A 24,977-nucleotide genomic window follows, 5' to 3' on the forward strand; every position below is an offset into this window, starting at 1 on the left:
AATTTTAGCATGGCCAATCAACCTAACCCACATATCTTTGGAGTCTGGGAGGAAACCCACACAGATACGGGGAGAATGTGCAAACTCCACACAGCGACCCAAGCCGGGAATCGAACACGGGTCCCTGACGCTCCGAGGCAGCAGTGCTTGTGGCGAGTTAAATCCTGCAGAAATCTGTGCTTGATCCTCAGCTTTTTACAATTTATATAATTGACTTAGATGAGGGGAATGAGGACATGGCAACCAATTTTGCTGTTGATACAAAGCTGGAGAGAGAAGTATGTTGTGAAGAGGAGACAAGGAGGTTGCATATAGACATGATAGGTTGAGTGAGTGGGAAAAAAAATTGGCAAATGGAATATAATGTAGGAAAGTGTGAAGCTGTTCACTTTAGCAGGAACATTGTAAAAGCAGGATATTACTTAAAAAGAGAACAATTGCAGAATTCTGAGTTGAGGAGAAATCTGAATGATTCAGTACATGAAACACGAGATGTTAGTATGCAGGAACTAAAAAAAATTATGAAGGCTAATGGACTGCTTTCCTTTATTATGAATAAATAAAAGTAAGGATGTTATGCTTCAGCTGTATGGGGCATTGGTGAGGCCTGGGGTACAATTTTTCAAAATGTTTTAACTAAAATTGCACAATGCTGGATCAGACAAGAAAAGCTGTGTAAAACTCGTTGGTTTCACACCTGATTCAACAGCATGTTGTGCAATCTCAAAGTGCTGGAGAGGATCACACAGCCAGCAGGAGGGATGAGGATTAAACATGCCAGCAATGCTGGGATTCTGAGATCGAGGCATCTTTTTTAAAGGGTGCGCAATATCAAAGTTAAAGCTCTCTTGTCCTACAAACAGACATTGGGACCACCCCCATTGACACTGGAATATTCCCCCTCCCCAGGTACTGACACCTTCCCCCAACAGACATCAGGATGAAAGAGGAACACTCCCTGAATTCCTTTAAGTAGAAGGGGAACCATCCCAAAGAAAGGGATAATGTCCCTTCCAGAGCCCCCTTCATGTGCCCCCTGGGAGTACCCCATTTGCAGTGCCCTCTTCAAGGTGTCCCCTTGACCATACCCCAGTGCCAGGGAATACTGCCAATATGCCAGGGTGCAATGTCAAGTCATGTCTCTCAATCCTCAGGCACCACAGACATCTAGTTTTTGCTTTTGAAAACCAGTAGTCATTTGCGCAGGCATTATGTCAAGCTGCTGGGAGGGGGAAGATGCATCATGATCAGATGTTATGGCATCAAGCCCTTTAATAACATATTAATATATTATAATCTATGGAAATCACTGTCGGCATGACCCTGATCTGGGGTTGGGGGACAGTGAAGATCTCAAACTGAGTTTTCCTCAAATGCAAATCCATTTCTTTGCTTGCTCATGAGATTTAGCAGCCATTACGGGATTTGCATCCATGGAAAATGTAGCCGTTACATCGCAGCCCATATCTTAAACACTATGTGCAGTTTTGATTTGATTGTCACTTGTATTGCTATCCAGTGAAAAGTATTGTTTCCTGCATGATCTGCAGACAAAGCATACCGTATATAGGGGGTGCAGAATGTAGTGTTACAGTCATAGCTAGGGTGTAGAGAAAGATCAAATAGTATAAGGTAGGTCCATTCAAAAGTCTGATGGCAGCAGGGAAGAAGCTGTTCTTGAGTCAATTGGTACGTAACCTCAGAATTTTGTATCTTTCTCCTGATGGAAGAAGGTGGAAGAGAGAATGTCTGGAGTATGTGGTGTCCTGAATTATGCTGGCTGCTTTTCTGTGACCGCAGAATGTATAGACAGAGTCAATGGATGAAAGGCTGGTTTGCATGATGGACTCCTTGCGTGAATAGGCTCCTGGAGGATAGCAAATGTTGTCCCCTTGTTCAGGAAGCAGGGTAGAGACCATCCTGGGAATTATAGGCCAGTGAGCCTTACTTCTGTTGTGGGCAAAGTTTTGGAAAGAATTATAAGGGATAGGATTTATAATCATCTAGAGGGAAATAAATTAATTAGGGATAGTCAACACAGTTTTGTGAAGGGTAGGTCGTGCCTCACAAACCTTAGAGTTTTTTGAAAAGGTGACCAAAGAGGTGGATAAGGGTAAGGCAGTTGACGTGGTGTATATGGATTTTAGCAAAGCGTTTGATAAGGTTCCCCTTGGTAGGTTATTGCAGAAAATGCAGATGCATGGGATTGAGGGTGATTTAGGACTTTGGATCAGGAATTGGCTAGCTGATAGAAGACAGAGGGTGGTAGTTGATGGGAAATATTCAACCTGGAGTTCAGTTACAAGTGGTGTACCTCAAGGATCTGTTTTGGGGCCACTGCTGTTTGTCATTTTTATAAATGACCTTGATGAGGGTGTAGAAGGATGGATTAGTAAATTTGCTGACGACACCAAAGTTGGAGGAGTTGTAGACAGTGAGGATGGATGTTACAGTTTGCAGAGGGACATAGCTAAGCTGCAGAGCTGGGCCAAGAGGTGGCAGATGGAGTTTAATATGGAAAAGTGTGAGGTGATTCACTTTGGTAAGAATAACAGGAGTACAGAATATAGGGCTAATGGAAGGACTCTTAGTAGTGTTGACGAGCAGAGAGATCTCGGGGTACATGTGCATAGCTCCCTGAAAGTTGGCACCCAGGTTGATAAGGTTATTAAGAAGGCGTACGGTGTGTTAGCTTTAATTGGTAGAGGGATTGAATTTTGGAGCGAATTTCCGTCATGTTACAACTGTACAAAACTCTGGTATGGCCGCACTTGGAGTATTGCGTACAGTTCTGGTCGCCACATTATAAGAAAGATGTGGATGCATTGGAAAGGGCGCAGAGGAGGTTTACCAGGATGTTGCCTGGTATGGTGAGAAAGTCTTATGAGGAAAGGCTGAGGGACTTGAGGTTATTTTCATTGGAGAGAAGGTGGTTACGAGGTGACCTGATTGAAGCATACAAGATGATCAAAGGATTGGATAGGGTGGACAGTGAGAGCCTTTTATCTCGGATGGTGATGGCTAACACACGGGGACATAGCTTTAAATTAAGGGATGGTAATTATAGGACGGATGTCAGAGGTAGGTTCTTTACTCAGAGGGTAGTAAGGTCATGGAATGCCCTGCCTGCAGCAGTTGTGGACTCGCCAACTTTAAGGGCATTCAAATGGTCAGTGGATAGGCATATGGATAACATTGGAATAGTTTAGGTTAGAGGGTCATTAGATTGGTTCCACTGGTCGGCGCAACATCGAGGGCCAAAGGGCCTGTACTGCGCTGTAATGCTCTATGTTATTTGAGAAATTAAGTAAATGTTGGCAGTTCAGAGGAAGTTTAATGGATAAATACCTGGAATGAGCAAGTGGACTTTTGGGGAAAGCTTGGACAGACAGGGTTTGTTTCCATTGGGTTTATTAGAGTAAGGGGTGACTTGATCGAAGTTTATAAGGTCTTGCATCATCTTGACAAGGTGGATGTGGAAAGAATGTTTCCTTCTGTGAGTGAGTCCAGAACTGGAAGGCACCGTTTTAAGATTAGGGCCCAGTCTTTTAGAGAGATAAGGATGATTTTTTCTCTCAGGGTTTTGTGACTTTAGAGTTCTCTACCTCGGAAGCTAGTGAAGGTGGGTTCTCTGAATATTTTTAAGGTGGAGTTTGATAAATTTTTGTTAGGCAAAAGAATCAAAAGTTATTGGGGTAGTTGGGAATGGAGAATATGAAACACAAACAGAACAGCCATGATCTTATTAAATGGCTGAGTAGACTACATTCTGCACCCCCTATTTTCCTTCTCTATATACTGTATGCTTTGTCTGATGAGGGCCTATTTCTGCCTTTAATTCTTATGTTCTTGCCTGCATTGCCAACTGCCGCTGATTACGGTGAAACAATATGTTATACCTTATTCAGTCACTAATCACCTAAAATTAGAATTTATATGAGACTAAAATCAAAATTCCTGTTAATATGGATGAGTCTTTTTGAATTTTTGTGTGAAATAAATGGAAAATGTAGTGCATAAATATTTAAACGTATGCCTTCAAGTTATTTCTTTCATTTAAAAACAGAGGGGGATAATTTTAACTTTTATCATCTAACATAAAATGGGCTCTTTTTTTAAACCATGAAGTATTTTATTTTCCATTGTATTTGAACCTGATTGAAAAGAAATTCCCACTGATTATAAAAAGTAGCAATTTGTAGTCATTTTATGTGTCCCATGATAAAAGCTAAAATTACACCCATTATTTTTGAAATTCGCTTTGGGTAGGAAAGTGTTAAGTGTAACAAGTTAAGTGTAATACTGAAGTTTATAGTCTAGCCATTGTAGACCAACTGTTGTTGGTCTGTAGAGATCGCGCAAGAACACTTCAATTACTTGCAAATGGTTAACCACAGTTTAAAAAATATTTTATGATCAAGAGATATACAAAAAAATGTAGTGAGAAACAAAGCTTTGTGACCGAGGTCTAAGCGGTTTTCAGTGTAGTCACATTCAGGTCAAATGTCAAAAATCTGCTTCCGAAAGCCATTGGATTTGATAAAACTGGGGATTTGACATTAATGTCCTTAGTCACAAACATGATGAAGTAGGAACCATGTAAAGCACCATTTTGTTCAGCCTATTCTTTAAAACTATGGGATGACAAATTAAATTTTCCATATAGATTAATTGTAAAATACCCTTACAATGACTGAATAGGAACAAAAATTGTCTCTTTGTGGCAAAGCTGTTTAAAATCAATCTGTGCTGGAAATAATCTCCTCTGAGTACCATAATAAAGACTGGGTAGCTAGAACATAAAACACTGCTCAACATTTTCATGTATTAGAAGAAAACATTAAATGTAATCATCTGCGGCTTTGTTTAGACATATTGGCTGCAAAATTCGATAAGAAGCAAAAACCGGCAAGGGGATTATGATCCACAAAAAACCTGTGCCCATTGCATTTGACGCAAGCAGCACTTAACTTTCTGCTGCCTGCTTACTTAAATGATCTTGGCATGTGCAATCAGTGCCACGTGTGACTACACGCCTCAGCAGAGGTGTAAATTCATTAGTGACTAACACCACTTTGGAGCAGGTGATAGAACTGTTTGTAAAAGAAAGTGATAGTCATACACTGAATAACTATATGACATGGCAGAAAGTGAGCACCAAGATATTCCAACACTGCACAGGAGGTCTTGCTCAAAGAGGTATTGTGTTAAGGAGATGTCATTTATCTGAATGGGACTAAGAAGCCTTTCAGAGAAGCCCTCAGCTGGTAATGAGAACAACTGTTAAGTAGGAGGCATAGATGTAAGTTAAAAGGCAGGAGGTTTATAGGAGATGTGAGGAAAGACATTTTCACCCAGAGGGTGGTGGGAATCTGGAACTCACTACAGGAAAGGGTGGTTGAGGTGAGAGCCCTCGCAACATTCAAAATGTATTTAGATGAGCACTTAAGATGCCACTGCAGACAAGGCCAAGAGTGGAAAATAAGATTACGTAAATGCTTGATGGCCAGCGCATAAATTATGGGCCAAAGGGCCTCTTTCTGTAACTCTGTGAGATATCTATGATGGTCAATAGCAGGTACTTGGTCCTGAGGACCTAGATGCAATGCCAAACAAAGTTCAATTTATAACTCATATCAATAGTCAAATTCAATAACTGCATCTTCAAATGTCATTTCCTACCAACTGTTCCACCAGACTCACATCACCATCACTCAGCTACCAACAATCTGAATCAATAATGACTCAGACTTAACATTCAACTATCTGAGTTCACCTTTACAAACTCCGTATTGCTGCAATACTCACACCCACATCTCACAGCATGCACACCACCAGCTTATTTAATCATAACGTTTACAACACCTTACCAAATTGCATGACACACGGATACATTTCTCTTCACTTGCAGAAGAAAGTGGAGCATAACTGGAGGCAGCAGGAGGTAGGCAGTGGGGAACAGCTGTATCTTCATGTCCTTATGAAGGTGGAGGGGCATTAATCAAGGTCATGACTAGAGGGGCTCTGGAAACATTGAAGGTGATGATATATTCACATTTAAACCTCTTCTTCCCAAGACTAATTGCTGTCTCCTCCACTCAAGTCAGCAATCTTCCAATAGCCATGGTACAGCGATGAATAAAAACACTAGAACAGGCAAGGCAAAAACCAAGAGATGGTTCAAGGATACATCATTGATTTCTGAAAAATAGAATGCTATGTGTTTCAACCGGTAAAGTTGTTTTGAAATGTTTGGTTTTTTGTTAGCTTTTAATTCAGCATTGTGTTCTGGAAGACACAGTGAGGAACAATAAGTGTCGTGCAATTGGTAATAAGTCAATTGTGGGAAACTTCACCAGGAAGAGGATGTATTTGTTGCCTCCCCATCGGCTTTTCCACCTCTTTTGCTCGTTTTCCCTCAACTTCTCATCATATTAAAAGATGGCAAGGGGTGTGTCCTGATTGCGGAGGTTGTTCAGGATGCACAAGTCATGACAAGAGCACCCTGTGGAGTACTGCAGGGCACAATGAAGGCAATGTATGTAGTGAAATCAATACTTAAGCATCCCAGTGTTCCATTCAATGACATTTTGTGTGGCAGCATGACTTTTACCTTTCTGGTTACAAATATATGTGTTGCACATGGATGTCATGAGCCACCTGGCTAGTGAATAGCCCTCATCACCCAATAACTACCCTCTGCTTTAGCATTATGACTCAGATGCATAGAAGCTAGAAGGAGGAGTAGGCCATTCAGCCCTCTGAGCCTGCTTCACTATTCATTTTGATCATGGCTGATCATCAAATTCAATACCATGATCTGCCTTTCCTCCCATATCCATAGAACCATAGAACATTACAGCACAGAAACAGGCTTTTTGGCCCTTCTTGGCTGTGCCAAATCATTTTTCTGCCTAGTCCCACTGATCTTCATCCTCCACACCCCTCTCATCCATGTTCCTGTCCAAGTTTTTCTTAAATGTTAAAACTGAGCCCGCATTTACCACTCCATCTGGCAGCTCATTCCACTCTCTCACCACTCTCTGTGTGAAGAAGCGCCCCCGCCCCCGCAATATTCCCTTTAAACTTCTCCCTCTTCACCCTTAACTGATATCCTCCAGTTTTTTTCTCCCCTAGCCTCAATAGAAAAAGCCTGCTTGCATTCACTCTATCTATACCCATCATAATTTTATACATCTGTCAAATCTCCCCTCATTCTTCTATGCTCCAGGGGATAAAGTCCTAACCTACTCAACCTTTCTCTGTAACTCAGATTCTCAAGTCCCGGCAACATCCTTGTAAACCTTTTCTGCACTCGTTCAACCTTATTAATATCCTTCCCATAATTAGGTGACCAAAACTGCACACAATACTCTAAATTTGGCCTCACCAATGTCTTATACAACCTCACCATAACATTCCTACTCTTATACTCAATATTTTGATTTATAAAGGCCAATGTACTAAAAACACTCTTTACGACCCTATCAGTGACACCACTTTTAGAGAATTATGAACCTGTATTCCCAGAACCCTCTGTTCTACTGCAGTCTTCAGTGTTCTACTATTTACCTTGTATGTTCTACCTTGGTTTGTCCTTCCAAAGTGCAATAACTCACACTTGTCTGCATTAATCTCCATCTGCCATTTTTCAGCCTATTTTTCTAGCTGGTCCAAATCCCTCTGCAAACTTTGAAAACCTTCCTCGCCGTCCACTATACCTCCAATCTTTATATCATCAGCAAATTTGCTGACCCAATTTATCACATTATCATCCAGGTCATTGATATGGATCACAAACAACAATGGACCCAGCATGATCCCTGTGGCACACCACTAGGCACCAGGCCTCCACTCAGAGAAACAATCCTCCACTACCACTCTATGGTTCCTTCCATTGAGCGAATGCCTAAACCAATTTACTACCTCTCCACATATACCCAGCAACTGAACCTTCCTAACTAACCTCCCATGTGGGACCTTGTCAAAGGCCTTACTGAAATCCATGGAGACAACATCCACTGCCTTTCCTTCATCCACTTTCCTGGTAACTTCCTCGAAAAACTCTAATAGGTTAGTTAAACACGCACAAAGCCATGTTGATTCTACCTAATAAGTTCCTGTCTATCCAAGTATTTGTAAATCCTATCTCTTGGTACTCTTTCCAAAATTTAACTACTACTGACATCAAACTTACTGGCCTATAATTTCCCAGATTACTTTTTGAGCCTTTTTTAAACAACAAAACAACATGAGCTATTCTCCAATAATCTGGCACCTCACCTGTGGGTACCATCATTTTAAATATATCTGCCAGGGTCCCTGCAATTTCAACACTAGTCTCCTTCAAGGTCTGAGGGAATACCCTGTCCGGTCCTGGGGATTTATCTACTCTGATTTGCCTCAAGACAGCAAGCACCTCCTCCCCTTTAATCTGTATAGGTTCCATGACCTCCGTACTTGTTTGCCTTATTTCCATACTCTCCATGCCAGTTTTCTTAGTAAATACGGATGCAAAAAACCCTTTTAATATCTCCCCCATTTCTTTTGGTTCTATACATAGCCGACCACTCTGATCTTCAAGAGGACCAACTTTATCCCTTACTATCCTCTTGCTCTTAATATACCTGTAGAAGCTCTTAGGATTATCCTTCACCTTGACTGCCAAAGCAACCTCATGTCTTCTTTTAGCCCTCCTGATTTCTTTCTTACGTAGTTTCTTGCACTTTTTATACTTGTCAAGCATCTTATTTGCTCCCTGTTGCCTATACATGCCATTCATCTCTCTCTCCTTTTTTAACAGAGTTCCAATATCCTTTGAGAACCAAGGTTCCTCATTCTTATTCACTTTGCCTTTAATCCTGACAGGAACATACAAACTCTGCATTCTCAAAATTTCTCCTTTGAAGGCCACCCACTTACCAGTCACATCCTTGCCAGATAGCAGCCTGTCCCAATCCATGCTTTTTAGATCCTTTCTCATTTCTTCAAATTTGGCCTTTTTCCAGTTTAGAACCTCAACCCGAGGACCAGATCTATCTTTATCCATGATCAAGTTGAAACTAATGGCATTATGATCACCGGAACCAAAGTGTTCCCCTACACACACTTCCGTCACTTGTCCTAACTCATTTCCTTATAGGAGACCTAATAGTGCATCCAATTTAGCTGGCACCTCTATATATTGATTTAGAAAATTTTGCTGAACACATTTTACAAACTCCAACCCATCTAGTTCTTTAACAGTATGGGAGTCCCAAACTACATGTGGAAAATTAAAATCCCTTACTACGACAACTTTGTGTTGCCTGAGCACTGCTGCAACAGTATCTCTGACTAGCAATGCCACCACCACCACCACCACTAACCCCCCCCTCCTCCCCCCATCCCCCCTTCATCCCTCTGCCTCTATCATGTCTGAAACATCAGAATCCAGGAACATTGAGCTGCCAGTCCTGCCCCTCCTGTAGCCAAGTTTCACTAATGGTTATAATGTCATAATTCCATGTGTCAATCCACGTCCTCAACTCGTCTGCCTTTCCCACAATATTGCTGGCATTGAAATAGACACACCTCAGAAGATTATTACCAACACACACAATCCTTCTAGTTGTGATTTTGCATGAACTATTAACATCATTTATTTTCACCCCCGCTCCACTATCTGCTCTGGCAGTCTGGTTCCCATCCCCCTGCAAATCTAGTTTAAACCCTCCCCAGTAATAGTAGCAAACCTCCCTGCAAGTGTATTGGTCCCCTTTTGGTTCAGGTGTAACCCGTCTCTCTTGTACAGGTCCCACCTGCCCCAGAAGAGGTCCCAATGATCTAGAAATCTGAAACCCTGCCCCCTACACCAGTTCCTCAGCTACGTGTTCATCCCCGCCAGAATCCTACTCTTTCCCTCGTGGCACAGGTAGCAATCCTGAGATTGCTACCGTCGGGGTCCTTCTTTGTAACTTCCTATCAAGCTCTCTATACTCACTCTTCAGGACCTCCTCACTCTTCCTTCCTACATCATTAGTAGTGATGTGTACCATGACATCTGGCTGATCACCCTCCCACTTCAGAATGCTGTGCACACGATCAGAGACATCCCTGACCCTGGCACCAGGAGGCAACAAACCATCCGAGAGTCTCTGTCACGACCACAGAATCTCCTGTCTGTACCTCTGACTATCGAGTTCCCTATCACTACCAGTCTCCTCTTTTCCCCCCTCCCTTCTGTGCTGCAGTACCAGACTCAGTGCCAGAGATCCAGCTGCTGCAGCTTGTCCCAGGTAAAGCATCCTCCACAAGAGAATCTAAATCTATATACCTGTTGTGGAGGGGAATGGCCACAGGGGGAGCCCTGCTCTGCCTGCCCTTTCCCCTTCCCACACCTGACAGTAACCCAATTACCTGTGCTCTGTACCTTTGGCGTAACTACCACCCTGAAGCTACTATCTATAAATTCCTCACTCTCCCGAATGACCTGGAGGTCATGCAGCTCCTGCTCCAGTTCCCTAACTGATCCCTTGATCCCTTTACCCCATATTATAATTTCTTCTTGAAATCAGACAACATTCTGGCTTCGATTATGTTCTGTGGTAATGAATTCCACGCATTTACCACTATCTGGGTGAAGAATTTTCTCCTCACTTTAGTACTAAAAGATTCACCCCTTATCCTCAAACTATGGCCCCTAGTTCTGGACTCACCCCCATTGGAAACGTTCTTTCTGAAATGCAATTGACAGAGGTGCAGGATGACTGCAGCCAGGACACTGACCTGCATAATGATTTGAGTATATTTGCACAGCAGCTAGACAGTGAAGGCTGTGGTATAACTCTGAATTTACAGGCATCATCTGCAAAGTGAGATGTGTACAGTCAATGGCACTCGACATCAGAGGAAAGTTTGCATTGCTGGCAAAACCATATGCTTGTTGTGTCTTCTTGTCTCTGCTAAAATAGAATGACACATAACCAGCTATCTTAGCATAAAGAGATTCCCTTATGTAACAGATCCCAAACTGGGACACATTACAAATACCATTGGTTCCAATCTGGAAAGAGACCAACTAATAAAAGTTCATGTCCACAGTTATTTTCACAGCCATTGACAATGTCTTGTTCTGAGGTTTCAATTTACCCTACAAAAGTGGCAGATTTCAATGAGTCGTTCCTTGGTGAAGTGGAAGCATTTAATGCACTATCCTTCTGAGTGGTTGTGATAAAATAATTGCTCCCTGAAGACCCTGTTACATATGAACTCCTCCTTAAGGTCCTTCTCCCCACCTTCTCTTTTTTTCTGGTAGCTTTGTGTTGTTTCTGCCAATTTCTCTTGTCATGCTGCAAGCCAAGGGGTTTAGAAATGATTGCACCCATAGCAAGGAGCAACATAGCCTGTGCAGCACTCTCTGCTCAGGACCAAGATCCTCACCAGGTGCCAAATCACTCCCTGTAGAATTCAGCAACATTAAAAAGCAGAACAAACCACCAGACTTTCTCTAACTCAGCAGCAGCCAGTAGAAATCAATCAGCAACTAACTGGAAAGTGGTTAACCATCCCTTTAAATAGCACTGGTGGGAGGTCTTCTTTATTGTTGCAGGCATGTTCAACAACTGTGCAAAGCTATTGAGCCCTGGAGTAGAGGGGCAAATAGCACCATTGGAATTAGATCAGCATTACATGCTGACTGATATAATTCTCTGCAGGCTTCTGGCACATGCCCTTTACACCCATGCTAATGCCATTGCAATGGAATCCAGTGAGACCAATAGCAGAAACATGTGCACAAGGAGTGGATGTCATTTGGGGCCAAAAGGCACTTGTAGCACCAAAAGTACGGGCATTCACAGAATCAGGGAACCCTACAGTGCAGAAGGAGGCCATTTGGCCCATCAAGTCTGCACCCAATTACAATCCCACCCATATTCCCATGCATTTACCCCAGCTAGACCCCCTGACACTAAGGGGCAATTTAACATGGCCAATCTACCTAACACATCTTTGGGCTGAGGAGACTTTGGAGATCCACACAGATAAGGGGAGAACATGCAAACACAGACAGTTACCCAAGCTGGGAATTGAACATGGGTCGCTGGTGCTGTGAGGCAGTGGAGCTAACCACTGTGCCACCATGTCACCCCATACAACTGAATTTTGCAGCCTTTAAAATAAACACTAAATTCCCTGCTAGAAAAACTGCTACAATAAACGGATTGTGTGTCAAACTTTGTTTTGTGCAAGCGTTTGAACCAGGATCAAGCAAAAAGGTTTCATGTTCATTATATTTTTGCAGGAAAACCATCCACATAACCTCAATTACTCCAGTACTGGATGCCAACAGGTTACTCTGTGAAGAAACATTTTTCTTATCAGTAAATCTGAAAATGAACTACGTTTCTTCTTCCTTCAGGTATAGTTCAGAAGAATCAGAAAGCGAAGAGGTAGCCCTTTCATATGGTCATTCTCAGCATTAGGGACACTATAGAACATCGACAGAATGAAAACCTACAGTCCAAATGGAAAAGAAAAACCATATTAAGCAATATTGTTTATATTTAGTTGTGGATGAACTCAAAACCAAAATTTGATCAACAACTACAAGCACTTCTGTACAGATTCAAATATTAATGTTGTAAGACTGAGAAACACTTGGACTTCATAGAATCCTTACAGTGCAGAAGGAGGCCATTCAGTCCATCGACCTGCACTGACAACAAACCCACCCACCTCCTATCACCGTAACCCCATGTATTTACCCTTTTAGTCCCCCTGACACTAAAGGGAAATTTAGCATGGCCAATCAATCCAACCTACACATTTTTGGACTCTGGGAGGAAACAGGGGCACCCGGAGGAAACCCATGCAAACAGGGGGAGAATGTGCATACATCACGCAGTCAACCAAGGCTGCAATTGAACCCAGGTCCTTGGTGCTATGAGGCAGCAATGCTTACCAGTGTGCCACAGGGATGAGGGATGAGGAGTGGGGGGGAACACATACAAAATTAAACATTTTGATGTTTTACATGGAAAAACATCCAAGGAAATATCCTTCAAGGAGAACTTCAAAGAAGATTGAAGTGTAGATTCAGAGGGTATTTCAAGGTAATTAATTGATTTTAGGGAATCAAATGCAAGACAAGTAATCATACGATCTAATGAGGAGAAAACATAGAGTATGGGGGCACTTGTATCATTGGAGGGCGTTACAGAGATTTGAAGGTTGATGAAGAATTTGAATACAAGGTTAAAAGCATTACATTCAAAATATTCAGGAATCAGGAACCTAAATAGACCAATGAAGATAGGAATGATGACTGGTGCAGTTTTGGACAGGTTCAGATATTAGTTGTAGGGTTTGAATGAATTGTGGTTCATGAAAGTTGAAACATGCATCCTGCTTGGAGAGTATTGGAGTAACTGAATCTGAAGCTGACAAAGACACGTACAAGGGCAGATAGAGGGTAACGTTTTGGAAGTGAACCAGGCCATCTTTGCGACAGAGAGTACCTGAGTCAGAGGTCCAACTCATAATCAGACGAAAATGCTGAGGTTGCAAACTCTGCTTAAACATGAAAAATGGACAAAAATAGAGATCAAATTGTTGGCATGGTCTGTAGATATTAATTTTGTCTTCCCATCATTTAGCTAGAAGAAGTTACAGCTCATCTAAGATGGAACATCACACAAGTAGTCTGCCCATACAAGAATGAGTTGAGGGATGCTGAAGAGGTGTAATTGTTGTAATTCACATACACGTTTGATGTGTTGTCAGCCTGCATATAAAAGACTCAGAAGGGGCAAGGATTGATTTTTTTGGGAGATGGGATGAGAAACCATTTCTAGGAATGCTTCAGTTAGGAATGGATAAAAGAATAATTGAAAGAAGTGAGGACAGTCATATTGAGCCTGGCAGTGGAGGAAAGTCTCCGGAAAAAATCAGTGTGGTCAATGGTGCTGAAAGCTGCAGAAGAGATGAGAAGTAATAATCCCTTACGGTCGGCCACAGCCGCAGAGAATGTCATTTGTCACTTTAGTTAGGGTTATTTCAGTGTCGAGACTGAAGAGGTTCGAAGAGGGAGTAATGGGAGAGGGAGCCAAAAGCTCTGGGAGGCAGTCACATGTCCAAAGACTTTGAAGGCTATTAGGAGGCTTCAAGGAGGATATAAGTGAACAAAGATAGAGGAGGTACAGGTGGGGAATTTAATGGAGAGTGGTGATGCCAGTGGCATTGAAGGGAAATGGGACAATACATGAGGACAGGGAACCATTTACAATATTAGCTGGCATGAAATCCAAAGAAATAATTGAATTATTTTCTGATAGAATTAATCACTAGTCAAATCACACATGCTTTATTTCAGCAATATTCCAGAGAAATAAAAGCATCAAGACAAGCTCCAAGTTGTCATTAGCTGAGCTTTGATTAAGATGTTTTATTTTCTTTACAAGTTGATTTTTCTCCTCATCAGGATGAGTGATATAATTCTGACAAATAAAGATGATTTCCATCTTCTGCAGCCAGTGTTAATGACGAGGAGCTGACTTTCATCCCAAGTGGATTTTAGCTGAGCAAAGTGCAGGGCAAGGGTGGAAAATCCTCAGATCAAAGCTTCCAGCCAGGAATATTTTAAATCCTAGAGTGTGCTGAAAAATAGCCCAAATTCTACATGGAATGGGTTATTCAATGGCGGGATATTCTGCAATGGGACCTTGCAAAAAATCAGGTTGCAGTTTAAGTCAGCCCCTGTGAAGCATTGTGTACTTAGTTCATTGAGATGGCAAAGAAAACATAAATTTAGGTTACTGGTGGAAAATGTTGACACATGGATTTAAAAGCCAGCCCTTGCACCCAGTGTTTTGAGTTCACAAGTTATGAGAAACATATCAGAGGATATCTGGACAATCATATTATTAGCATCCCATCATCCGTACATAGTCAGGTGCACCATAAAGCATTGGTGAGGCTGCACCTGGAGTATTGTGCACAGATTTGTCCCCTTATTTGAGGAAAGATGTAATGATATTGGAGACAGTTCAGAGAAGGTTCACTAGATTGGTTCCAAAAATGAGGGGTTTGTCGTATGAAGAGAAATTGAATAGCTTAGGCCAATACTTTCTGAAATTTAGAAGAATGAGGGGAGATCAAATTGAGGACACCAGATGATAAAAGGTATGGGTAAAGTAGACGTGGAGTGGATGCTTCCTCTTATGGGGCATTCTAGGACGAGAGGTCGTAGGGCCCAATTTTACCATTCTCATTCTAAGTGCCAAATCTGGGTGTAATACATATCTGACTTAGAAATCCATTTTCAGGTGTCCCCATAGGTTCTCAGCCATCTCCAGTCCGATTCGTACTATGGATGGGGCTGAGTGCTGCTGGAACGATCGGAGCTCTGAGCATGCACAGTTAGAAAAAAATTGGAAAAAGTGCACCTGTGTCCGATCACTCCTGGACTGCAGAAAGTGGAGAAAGCAGCCCGGGAGTGAAAAGCAGGAGTGAGGAGGTATCTCCAGTTGTGGGGGGGCGGTGGTGTGGTGGTGGTGGGAATGCAAGTAAGATGCATCTCGGTGAGGGGTAGCAGAGGGATCTCTGGGGGAGGACAGATGGATCTCTGGTGGGGGGACAGGGGGGTCCACTGCTACTCTGTGGGTGATCAGTGTGGGGGGAGGGGGCAGAGGTGGTGATCAGTCTGGATAGTGGGGGGGGGGGTTGCTGGGTGCTGGGTAAGTGTTGTGTGTGGGTATTGGGGGAGTGAATAAGGGGGACACACACACATGGACCCACCAGCGATCCATCTGACCAGCATCCCTCCTCCCACCATCTCCAAGACAACAAATCTGGCCTCACTATCCCCTGATAATGAACTTGCCTCACTCCCCCCCCGCCTCCACGAGAATGGTCTGGCCTCACTCTCTACCCCCTCCAGAAGATCATCTGACCCGCCTCCCCCCCACCACCAGACAATAATCAGCCCTTCCCTCCAGCATGGTGAGGGAGGGAGAGAGATATAGGAGCCAGGCCCCAAGGGCTCTGTGTACCCTCCCCCTTGGGAGTTTACCATTGAATCTAAAACCTTTCCTCAATGGCTTAACTGGCAAAGTGGTGATGATGAAATTAAAATGGAGAATGGAATACAAGGGCTACTTGGTAGCAATCGATGGATATATGATCATGCAATTGGCAAACACCAGAAGAATATATTGTTGGCGCTTTAGCGAGTCACCTTGGCGAAGTTTTAATAAAGTGTAACAATGTCCTGTACATCAGAGGAATTGAGGAAGAGGAAGAAGATGGGGAAATGAGAGAGTAACATTCCCTTTTATTTGAAGAATAACAATGTGTAGAATTTTTGAGTATTTTTTTTATATTTAACCATTCGAATATGCTGTATTTGGATTTGCACTGGCTAGGTCAGGGATTTGTGCATTTAACTTTTGCACAGTTCATTCTGCTTTTCTCTTTGGCACTAATTTGGATTAATTTTTCTCAACCTAATTCAACATTTATTTTGTCCATAATGTTTGTGTTTCATCAAACACCTGCCTTGACCATGTCATGTCTTGCGGTTCTCACAAGTCTGAAATAAACACACTTAAAAAAAATTACTAGAGCTTCCATTGAGTGTACTTTTTACATCTTATCATGTGGAGCAGAACAACATATTATTGCTTTGGTACACTGACTGTGGTGCAGTAGTATGCATCCTGGATATACATGTATACATAGTTCCAAATTCATTTTGGAATAACACAACATAACTGGTAGTTTACATGTGACTAATCCAACACAATTATTTTGAGATCACTGATGAAATGGATATGGAAATACCTCTGGAAGTTGTTAATAGAAACTTTCAAAGAGTATGTTCACAAGGTTTTATTATCTATGAGATCTGATATAGAGACTAATAAAAGACCACAAGGTAAGTAGAAGTAAACTACTGGAACTGTTCATTGACCATTTATTGTCTAGCAAAGTCAGCACCAGATTGGCTAGGCAAGTTCCGAGTCCTGGGTCACCTGATCTGTTCTCTTAAAGGTGCATGCCCCAACATACATAATAGGTTCCACACAACAGACGGTTGTCATAATCGAAAGCATATTGAATGAGGGGAATTTGTATTGTAAATTGATAATTGGTTGGGAGATAGAAGACAAACTGTAGTGAAGAAAAGGTTCTCAGGCTGGCAATATGCGACTAAAAGTGTTAATTCTTATGAATATCAAAAAAATCCCGTGAACAACAGGCATTTGGTGATAGTTGGACATTTTAACAAAGTTATAATTCATACCCATGTCTCATAAAATCAACGATATCCCTGAAAGATCCTGGAATTCCTCTAGTGGCCATTGCTGCTTTTCAAATTATTGACTAGTAGCACTAATAGTTAGGGCCATGAAGAGAGGGCATTTTCTCCATTCTCCAGGCTAACTATGCCATCAGGAATCAAATGTCTGATAAGTAGGAATTTGTGGGATATTCATGAAGAGGTGATTGTGGGAGGAGTCAGAGATCTTGGAGGTTCTGAGCAGTTGGAAATCTTACAGCCTGGGAAGACATTAGCTCAAGGGACTGAGTGAAACACTGCTGCTCCTCATGGAGCACAAGCAATGCCAAAAATACACTTATCTTTATTTAAGCATTAAACTGGCTGCCTTCAGATCACATTCCAATGTCTGTGCATGACTTTTAGTACCCTAATCATTCTCCTGGCTTATCAGTCCCCAGACCCAATGGATGTGATCATTCTTGCTTCCTTGCACTTGCTGGGATTCCTGAGATGGGAGAAACCCGGTCTTTAAGAATTAGAAATTTAAAAAAATAAAATGGAGACACCCAGGCTCTTTAAAAGATTTTACTGACCCAACAGACTTCTTGAGACAGACAAAAGCAGAAGTAGGCAAATTGAGGTCTGGCTTCAGAACTTTGAAATATTTAATTCTCTTTGTACCAGTATTAAAAACACACTCATTTGCCAAGAAAATAAGTTTATAACACAATTAACCCATTAAAATATCGTTATTAACTAAATCATAATAGTAAACATGCCTACTTTGTTTTAGAAATTGTGCCAACTTTACATTGCATCAACCATGTCCCCTGTCTCCTCAACTTGATCTTGCTCCCTTCATGTATCCTATGCTACAAGATTCCCAATAAGATTACAGTGCACACTTGTGACTTCCTGCTAATATTTCCCAGGCTCTGAGCGTGTTCCACATCAGTTTATAATCTATGCTAATTAGAAGGCTGTTGTTTTTCTAACCAGCAAATTCCAACTCACTGCTTTCGCATTAAATAAAGTTAGGAATCTGTTCGATCCAAATGTATTTACTTCAATGCCCAGAGGGATAAAATCAGATTGAACTGTTGCTAAGTGCATTAGAGGCAGTGTTTAGCCTACTAATATGGCTGCTGCTTAGGGGTTCTTTGAAATATAATGGGTAATAGCTACAAGTCTTTGGAAGCTTGTCTGTGACTGCAATATGAATAGCAAGGATGTTTTTCTCTCTTCTCTTGTGAATTATAGCACTTGCTTTCAACTTAATAGTCGCCAGAAGGAGAACTGGAACAAGAATATAGCCCCATCTTTTATTTGAGGAACAAACTGGTTGCTTTTACATCATATTCCAATGCCTTGGCTCTTGACTTTTAGGATTCTACTCATCTTCCTAATCTATCAATCCCCAAATCTAAGTAACTGAAATAGATCAAAACTCGTAAAAAATGACACACACAGGAATTAAAATCACCATAGTTTGAGATAGCCATAGGCTGCTCACCCCTTTAATGGGAGAGTGCTAACTTAACCTGAAGATCACCACAGCTCAGGTGGGTAGGTGGGGTGGGGTGGGGCAAGGTCAAGAAGGAATGCCTTCATGAGCATCCCCAGCCAGTAGGGGAATTGAACCCATGATGTCAGCATTGCACTGCAACATAAACCAGCTGTCCAGCCAGTTGAGCTAAACCAACCCAGAGACATAAGAACGTAGGAGGATTGCATTAAACATTTGTGAGCTTGAGCAATTGGAAGTTTGGCCCCAGCCTGTCTCCAAGACTAGGTTGCCGAAGATGTGACCGAAAAGCATAGCGCAGCAAAAGATTTGTGCTTGTAAGCTGAGACTGAGAATAAGAACAAAATAATAAATTAATTATGAAGGTACCTTAAAAAAAATCAAATCAAATGTAATTTCTGCCCACATTTTGTTGAAGATTATTTAGCAGGTGAGGTGGGGACTTTTTTTTATTCAGAAGAAGTATGTGCTAATTAAGTGTGAACAAAATGACTCACCCATTTATCATTGTATCCAATTTTCATTAATCATACGTAGAGCCTGAGGTGTAAAAATTCTATGTACAATAGCTTAGCTTTTTTTTAATCTGTGTCTGTTCTTCCCCCCAAAAAAACCTAAGGCCATTAATTCATATTAAAACAATTTTACAGCTGATGTGAATGATTTCATTTAGAGACAAAGTACATTTGCCTAGTTAAGAAATCAATCTTCAGTTATATCTGTTGAAATCCAAAGAATAGTGCGAAGAGGTGTCATGATGTATTTTTGAAAAACAAAGTGAGGCATAACCCTGGTCAATCAAATCCCTGGCAAATGTGACATTATTCGTTTATTTTTAGTGTTTAAAAAAAGCGTCAAGCTTCATGGATCCAATTAAACTGATCAAAATGCTCTCACCTTGTAATAAATTTCAATCATAATGCATTCCGTAGGCTGATGATTAGAAAATTTGTTGACATAATTGTTGAAAATATAAACGTTTGCAAAGAACTGCTTTTCTCAATTTATACATGAGCTTGAAATTTGAAATGAAAATTCCCTTAGAAGGTAAGATCCTGGATTAGGAGTGGACAAATTCAATCCCTTGAACCTGCTCCACCACTTGATATGATCATGGCTTATCTCATCTCAGCCTCAACTCCACTTTTCTGCCCATTCTTCATAACCCTTCAACCCATTATTAATTAAAAATCTATCTCCTCCTTAAATTTACTCAATGTCCTGGCATCCACCACACTCTGGGGTAGTGAATTCCACAGATTCACGACCCTTTGAGAGAAGTAGCTTCTCCTCATTTCTTTTAAATCTGCTACCCCTAATCCTAAAACCATGACCTCTTGTTCTAAATTCCCCCACAAGACGAAGCATCTGCTCGACTTCTACCTTGTCAATACTTTTTGATCATCTTATTTACCTCAATTAGATCTCCCTAAACTGTACTTCTAAACTTAAGCCTAAACTACTCAATCTTTCTTCCCTCCCCACATCTCTGGAATTAATCTAGCAAACCTCCCCTGAACTGCCCCTAGCACCACTACCTTAGTTAATGGTTTATTTTAGTTTGTTTCCTCTGGAATTAAAATTTAAAAAAATCTTTTTAATTCTTGATCAGATGGGTTTCTAACTTTCTCTGGAGTAGAAGTGGCTAAGTGTTGAGTCCATTTATTGGGTTTAAACTCAGCACAAAGCAAACTAATGTAGCTGTACAATGATTTTCTTATACATTTGTGTGGTGGGCATCACTAGCTGGGCCACCATTTGTTGCCCATTCCTAATTGCCCTTGAATTGAGTGACCTACAGGGCAGTTAAGTGTCAACCACATTACTGTGGATCTGGAGTCACATATAGGCCAGACCTGATAAGGATGGCAAATTTCCTTTCCTAAAGAACATTAGTGAACAAGATGGGTTTTTAAGGCAATCGACAATGGTTTCATGGTTAACATTAGATTTTTAATTCCAGTTTTTTAAAAAAAATTGTATTTCACTATCTGCTATCGTGGGATTTGAACCCCTTGGAAATCAATCTGTATAGGTGTTGGTTTCACTATAAAAACTGTGGAGCCCTCTCATGTATGTATGACTCAAAGCAAATATTAGACTTCAAATGTACATATTTAAGGAGCTGTTGAAGAAACTAATTAAGAAGCGCGTCATTAATGAGTGGTTCAGACTTTGAGCCTGCCTTGTTCAAGTTCCTCTATACTATGGGCCTCTGAATCAGCAGTGTTCAGCAGGCATGGCTGAGTATCTAACTAAGTGACTGGAAGGCAAATTTGAACCCACTTGGTAATCCAGGGATAATGATCATCAGAAAGAGAGGCTGAAACCCTGGAGGTGGATCCTTGTTGAAGATGTCCAAGAGAAAGTATCATTTGAGAGAAGATTCCCAAGGTGAGATTATTGAGAGTAGAGATTGGAAACATTTGTGTGAAAAACAGAATTGGATCAGTCAGTTCACAGTGTGATAACCATCTGGGGGAGAGTTGATTAGAGATCATTAAAAAATCTGGAATTAAAAATCTAATGTTAACCATGAACTATGATGGCATCTATCACTTGGTTTCAGAATGCCATGTGTCTAACCACAGGTCACTTATTGGGTGACATGGACTATGTACTTACTCTGAACATTAGAGTCTACGATTGCTTTTGTAGCACCTCATCCTTATGAATCTGGATATATTTGAAAAGGTATTGTTATGGGTGAAGGGATATTGTGATATAATTCATATTTACTTGTTTCATTTTTGTTGAAAGTTCATCAGCTGGTTCTGAAGCTCTGTTCAGTAGCCACATTTCTAACAAAAAAATAAACATTAGGATCTATCAAGCCAGGTTCAGCAGTAACATCATTTGGGATCAAAACAACAGTTTACAAATAAGGGATCTAGCATTTAAGATAGAGATGAGGAATTCCTGGTCTCAGAAGGTAATTTGTCTTTGCAACTCTCTTCTGTAGAGAGCAATGGAGGCAGGGTCGCTGGATATATTCAAGTCTGAGTTAGACAGATTTGTAATCTACAGATGAGTCAAAGGTCATCGGGGACAAGCAGGAAAGTGGAATTAGGGCCACAATCAGATCAGCTATGATCTTATTAAATGGTAGAGCATACTTGATGACTGTATAGTTCACTCCTGCCTCTAAATCTAATGATTTTACAATCTCATTATATTCTAGTGCACATAGACATGAAATCAATGACATTTAGAACTCTAATTCCAATTTGACTTCTAAACTAGCTAAATAGAAGCAGTGGCATCTCTACATGGGGTTCTAATACAGATACTACATCTTGTACATTCAGTACTGAATTCTTTTAATAGCAAGAAGAAGCAGATGTTGCAACCAGCTGTCTTTTAAAATTAAGGAAAAAATAGTCCTTGTGTGAGTGAGACAGTTATGCACAGTGCTGATGCACAGTGACCAGATTTTGTGGACACAGTTGGCTAGAATATTCATTACAAGTCAAGATATAACACCAGGCTCGCTGGCTAAATTTTATAGTGCTTGACAACCTGAGTTTAGCATTGCTGGTTCCTCAGTTCAGAATGAACAATTATTCATGTGTAATGACTAACAACTTCCATAATGTTTTATTCTTGAAAGTCTGCTCAACACCTCAGTTAATTCATTGCTATCACTGCTATCATTAGGTAGAGATGGCAAAGCACACACATGATACAGAGTGTACAGAACTCGGGTATCTACAGTTATTCAATGAAAATTCAAGTATAAATGGATTGAAAATAGAATTTACAGCAGGGACCAGATAGCCCAATTGGTCTATATTTGTGGTTATGTTGCATATAAGCCTTACCCTAACCCTAATTCAGTCCACTCTTCTGTTACTTTCTCCTTCATGTACTTATCTAATATGAACTCAATTGTTTGTTACATGAATAATAAGAGTTGGGAAATCCTGTAACTCCATTCAGAATGCTAGCACTGACAGTGTTACACTTAACACTCAAAATTTCACTTGAAATCTTGGTTTGTGAATAGCTCAATAACAACAATCACAGAAAGAGATTTAGGAATTGGTCATCTCACTTTGATGTGGAGATTATCGTGTATTATGATCCCCACTGGAACCATTAACTTTAAATTCAAACACCCAATCATTCACCAAAAAAAATGAAAACACAAAATTCCACAGTTTAAAACAAAATTAATTTTACTATATAGTGCAAACACTACTGAATAAATATAATCTTAGATAATTACTTAGTATTTCAAAATAAAACAAAGCACAATTACCGTCTGTAGATAAAAATTTAAACTAAACCTCCTTCTTTTCATTATGACTTCTCCTACAAAGTATTTAATTACATATCAGCTTACACTTTCTTGGTACCAATTTACAAACATTTTCACAGCTGTTTTTAAAGATCTGGACTGTTCAGCTCAACCCTAGAACATAGAACATAACAGCGCAGTACAGGCCCTTGCGCTGATCTGTGAAACCAATCTAAAGCCCATCTCATCTACACTATTCCAAAATCATCCATATGTTTATCCAATGACCATTTAAATGCCCTTAATGTTGGTGAGTCCATTACTGTTGCAGGCAGGGCATTCCACGCTGTTACTACTCTGAGTAAAGAACATACCTCTGACATCTGTCCTATATCTATGTCTATACCTTCTTCTCTCTAACGAAAACAGCCTCAAGTCCCTCAGCTTTTCCTCATAAAGACCTTCCAGGAACTTCCTGGTAAATCTCTCTGCATCCTTTCTAATGCTTCCATATCCTTCCTGCAATGTGGCGACCAGAACTGTACGCAATACTCCAAGTGCGACTACACCAGATTTTTGTACAGCTGCAACATGACCTCATGGCTCCAAAACTCCATCCCTTTACCAATAAAAGCTAACACATCATATGCGTTCTTAACAATCCTATCAACCTGGGTGCCAACTTTCAGGGGTCTATGCACATGGACACTGAGGTCTCTCTGCTCATCCACACTACCAAGTAACTTACCATTAGCCCAGTACTCTGTATTCCTGTTACTCCTTCCAAAGTGAATCACTTCACACTTTTCTGCAGTAAACTCCATTTGCCACCTCTCAGCCCAGCTCTGCAGCTTATCTATGCCCCTCTGTAACCTGCAACATCCTTCTGTACTGTCCACAACTACACCAACTTTAGTGTCATCCGCAAATTTACTAACCCATCCTCCTAAGCCCTCATCCAGGTCATTTATAAAATTGACAAACAGCAGTGGCCCCAAAACAGATCCTTGCGGTACACCACTAGTGACTGAACTCCAGGATGAACATTTCCCATCGACCACCACCCTGTCTTCTTACAGCTAGTCAATTTCTGATCCAAACCACTAAATCACCCTCAATCCCATGCCTCCTTATCTTCTGCAATAGCTTACCGTGGGGAACCTTATCAAAAGCTTTACTGAAATCCATATACACCACATCAACTGCTTTACCCTCATCCACCTCTTGGGTCACCTTCTCAAAGAACTCAATAAGGTTTGTGAGGCATGACCTACCCTTCACAAAACCATGTTGACTATTGCTAATCAAATTATTCCTTTCTAGATGTTTATAAATCCTATCGCTTATAATTCTTCCCAAAACTTTGCCCACAACAGAAGTAAGGCTCACTGGTCTATAATTACCAGGGTTGTCTCTGCTCCCCTTCTTGAACAAGGGGACAACATTTGCTATCCTCCAGTCTTCTGGCACTATTCCTGTAGACAATGACAACCTAAGGATCAAAGCCAAAGGCTCTGCAATCTCTTCCGTAGCCTCCCAGAGAATCCTAGGATAAATCCCATCCTATACTTTTCAGAATTGCTAACATCTCCTCCTTATGAACCATAATCCCATCTAGTCTAATAGCCTGTATCTCAGTACTTTCCTCGACAACATTGTCTTTTTCCTGTGTGAATACTGACAAAAATTATTCATTTACAGCCTCTCCTATCTCTTTGGGCTCCACGCACAACTTCCCATACTGTCCTTGACTGGCCCTAATCTTACCCTAGTCATTCTTTTATTCCTGACACACCTATAGAAAGCTTTAGGGTTTTCCTTGACCCTACCTGCCAAAGGCTTCTCATGTCCCCTCTTGGCTCTTCTTAGCTCTCTCTTTAGGTCCTTCCTGGCTAACTTGTAATTCTCAAGTGCCCTAACTGAGCCTTCATGTTTCATCTTAACATAAG

The 24,977-nt window shown here is 41.0% G+C and overlaps 1 protein-coding gene and 1 pseudogene across 1 annotated transcript in view; one reads left to right on the top strand and one right to left on the bottom strand.

Annotated features, from left to right (window-relative positions):
* The window catches only part of dpp10 (dipeptidyl peptidase like 10), a 763,552-nt gene that overhangs the window by 497,960 nt on the left and 240,615 nt on the right, over window positions 1-24,977 (bottom strand). The gene's annotated exons all lie outside the window — the stretch shown is intronic.
* LOC145349743 (small nuclear ribonucleoprotein F pseudogene) lies at window positions 15,979-16,351 on the top strand (annotated as a pseudogene).

This window comes from Carcharhinus amblyrhynchos, chromosome 11, assembly GCF_965287045.1.
Source record: "Carcharhinus amblyrhynchos chromosome 11, sCarAmb.v2.hapA, whole genome shotgun sequence".
Taxonomy (NCBI): domain Eukaryota; kingdom Metazoa; phylum Chordata; class Chondrichthyes; order Carcharhiniformes; family Carcharhinidae; genus Carcharhinus; species Carcharhinus amblyrhynchos.